Source organism: Nicotiana tabacum, chromosome 9 (genome assembly GCF_000715075.1).
Source record: "Nicotiana tabacum cultivar K326 chromosome 9, ASM71507v2, whole genome shotgun sequence".
Lineage (NCBI taxonomy): Eukaryota > Viridiplantae > Streptophyta > Magnoliopsida > Solanales > Solanaceae > Nicotiana > Nicotiana tabacum.
In genome coordinates, this window is record NC_134088.1 from 42,254,895 (window position 1) to 42,259,309 (window position 4,415).

The window sequence follows — 4,415 nt, forward strand, 5'->3', positions numbered from 1 at the left end:
ATTTTATTCAGTTTATCACCTTCAATAGGATGAAGAATATGATTTTTTTTATGACAAAATTGAGTTACCGGATTTCTCTTTTGAAAAGGATAGACCATAGATCTTGTTCAATACTATTGGAGAGAAATATCCAACCAATCTATTCCCAAAGTATTTACAACTCCACTTTTTGTAATCTAACATTGAAAAGCAAGTATTCTTCTTGCCTTTTCCAGAAGAATTGGGGCAAAATTATCACACAGCATTGGCCACAAACACATTCATAAGAGCATAAAGAGTAACTTCCGACCTGAGAGCCTTGCTCACTTGTGAATTTATAAAGTTGTGGCCGCATACATTGTCTATCAAAGTTATAGACAAAGGTATCTAAAGGGGAGGTTATTATCTCTCAAAGCTAAATAAGTGGGAATTGGTTTTAAGGGAGCTACTTATTTAAGAATAAGGTCTCTATTAGGGTTGTTTTAAGCAAGTTCCATTTGGTAGTGAACAATGGCTCTAAATCCTAGCTGAGGGTTTTATTGATTAATGGCTATTCTTGGGGTTATAGACTTAAGAAGAGCTTTAAAGGATATTCAAAATGTCACGATCTAATTCCTACCATACGCCGTGATGGTGCCCAACGCTTCCGTTAAGCAAACCAACGGTGAACCACAAACACAATCATCCGTTCATAATACTTTTAAAATTAAGAATTTCATTAATAAAGTGGAATCAAGTTTAGAAACCATGGTAAAATACCTCCATTCTTATTAGGTCACGAAGTGTGACCAAAACATAAAGCGTAATGATATAAATATTAGGTACAACCATGAACATCTACTAAAAATTTCCAAAATTCAGTGTCACAAGTGCATGAGCATCTAGTAGAATATACAAAATCACTATAACTACTGTCTGGAATTAAAATAAACATAGGGGGAAGGAAACTCTAGGTGTTGCGGGTTGAATCATGGAAAGCAGCCCACCATTAAGTCTCTGACTAATGCGGCTACGCGTCTGAGTGACCACCTGATGTATCCGTCTTAGTACCTGCATAATTTTAGTGCAGAAGTGTAGTATGATTACGTATAATTATCTAGTCTAAACTCGAAGTAGTGACGAGTGATTGACATTGACACTTACTAGTGGTCTAATAACAAAGTACGTATAAGTGGACATGTATGAAATACAACAAGTAGCAACAAAATAGATAATTATATATAATATGATTCTCAAGAATAAAATACGAAAACATCAATTACCATAAACTGCCTCGAAGGAAACAAGGACAACCAACATCAAATATAATGTCAAATCTCAAGTCAGGAACACATATATGTACGCTGACTGAAACTAGAAAGGGACCCAAACTAGTTTGGGTTCCTAAGACTAACCCCTGATTTCCCTTTGCAGGTCCAAGTGAATGAGAGCAGCCAAATATGGTATATGGATAGTGGTTTCTCAAAGCATATGACATGAAATGAGAACCAGATCCTTTCACTTGTGGCCTTTAAAACACGTAATGTCTCCTTTGAAAATGGAAAGAAAACTGAGATCATTAGAGTTGGGAAGATAGGTAAATCTGATTCTAACTCAATTGAGAATGTCTACCTGATAGATGGACTGAAATACAGCATGATAAGTAACTCACAACTATGTGATAGAGGAAACATAGTAGGTTTTACCTCTGCAAAATATTATATGATTAATCTTACCACTGATAAGATAGTCTTACAGGGAACAACAGTGAACAACATATATGTGGCGATCTGTCCACACTTTCAGATAATGAACTCATTTGCTTGAGTGTCATGAACTGTGATCCCCTCCTTTGGCATAAGAGACTTGGACACGCTAGTCTAGGTCAACTTAACAAACTAGTCTTCAAGGACATAGTGATAGTGTTGCCTAACATCAAGTTCAAGGAAGACAAAGTTTGTGAGGCTTGTGCAAGGGGGAAGCAGGTAAAGCTTCTTTCAAAATTAAGAAAATGGTGAGTAGTACAAGGTCGATGGAACTAGTCCATATGGATATGTGTGGACCAACGAGGACAATGATTAGAGATTGTAAGAGATATATTATTGTGCTTGTTGATGATTATTTTAGATTTACTTGGACTTTATTTTTAATATCTAAAGATGAACTATTTGATATGTTCATTTCATTTGTTAGAAAAACTCAAAAATAACTAAGTAATAAACTTGCATCAATTATGTCTGATCATGGTACTGAATTTGAGAATGCTAAGTTTTCTGGATTCTATGCTGAGCATGGGATAGATCATAATTTTTCTGCTCCTAGAACTCTACAACAAAATGGAGTAATTGAAAGGAAGAATAGGACTTTGGAGGAAATGGCTAGAATCATGTTACTTGCTAGTAAATTGCCTCAAAGTTTCTAGGAAGAAGCTGTGAATATTGCATGCTACATCATAAATAGGTGCATGACTAGACCTCTTATTGAGAAAACTCCCTATGAGTAACTTAAAGGGAGAAAGCCAAATATATCCCATCTTAGGTCATTTGGATGCAAGTGCTTTGTTCACAATAATAGAAAAGACTCCCAAGGAAAGTTTGATCCCAGAAGTGATGAGGGAGTACTTTTGGGATATTCTTCACATAGTAAAGCCTTTTAGATATACAATAAAAGAACTATGTGTGAAAACAAAAGTGTGCATGTTGTCTTTGATGAATCTAACATTCTTTTTGAGAGGCAGGAATAAGATGATGAAGAGATTGGGCTAACAAAAAATTCAGTGGTGAAATCGCAGTCCAGCCAAAAGCTGTATCACGGGAAGGAATAGGTGATAGACCAAGTCTTTCCACCCAGGGAAACCTGACAGGGGGAACTGGACAGAGAGGAACTGATCCTCAAACCTCGAAGGAACCTGTCCATGAATATGTTCCTCAGCAACAAAAAAATAAGGAACATCCAAAGAAAACCAGTTGGTTGTGAAACCCTACAAGTATCAAAGTTCTCATCACATTGGGAACATAATCATTGTTCCAATCTTTGGAATCAAAACCAGATCTTCTTTAAAGAAGCTTTGTGCTTTTGATGCTTTCTTATCTCTTATTGAACTTAGAAATGTTTCTGACGCTTTGTATGATGTAGATTAGGTGAATGCAATGCAAGATGAACTTAACGAATTTAAGAGAAGTAAAGTTTGGCATTTGGTACCAAGACCCACAGACTGAACAGTGATTGGCACTAAATGGGTCTTCAGAAAATAAACTTGATGAAAAAGGAATAGTTATAAGGAACAAGGCAAGATTGGGGGTACAAAGATATAGTCAATGTACTACATTAATTATTCCAACGGGCCACAATTCCACTAAAACTCATAGTACTTAATAAAGAACCAACAATGTGTGAGATAACAGGTAATAAGTATACAGAAATGGTGAAATAACACATGTATATAATATCACGACTGAGAAGTATGACTACAATCTAGGCAAATGGTTCAATATAGAAAAATGGTCCAAACATGTCTCAAACGGATAAGCACATAGCCTAGAAATGATTTCTAACATGAATAATAGCTTAAGTAGTCAACAAGTAGACAAAACACAGTTACACACAAGCATGATAGCAAAACAGGGCACATAATAGCCTAAGGTCTACCAAGATCATGATTAACCACACTGTACGTATATACGCTCGTCACAACATACGTGTGTCACCCCCAACACATAAAACGCATTGTAATCTATGGGGAAAATACCCTCAAGCCAAGTCTAGGGAAAATACATACCTCAAAGTGTGAGAATCAATACTCCAGAAAGCCTTTCCTACGGGAATCGATCTTCAAACAACTCGAATCTAGTCAAACATAACTCAATAACATCAAACACTGCTATATTAATTGATTCCAAATAATAAAGCTCCAATCTTTATCATATAACAAAAATTCAACCTGGGCCCGCCTCCCGGAACCAGATAAAAATCACAAATCTCGACTACCTATTCGAGTACGACTCAAAATATACAAGTTTCATCCAAATTCGGCTCCAATTAGAGGTTCAAGTCTCCATTTTAATTCTCCAAAAACATTGTCAAAATCCCCAAAATTCTCCAGAAAAACCCATAACCTACGTGTTATAATCCATGGGTAATAAAGATAAAATGTTAAAATCAAGTAGAAATCACATACCCTCTTGCCTTGTGCAAAAATCCCCTTCAAAAATCGCACCTCTCCAAATCTAGGGCTCAAAATACGATAAAATGGATCTAAGTCCCAAAAAGCTCAGCTAATAACCACTTGCAGATGTCACATTTGCAACCTGAGGCTCGCAATTGCGACCAACACAAATGTGAACCTAAGCTCGCAAATGCGAAACCAGTCTGCCCCCAGGATGTCGCAAATGTGACCCTTACTTTGTAATATCAAAGTCTCCTAGTGCCAGTAAAATGTCACAAATGCGACCATACTC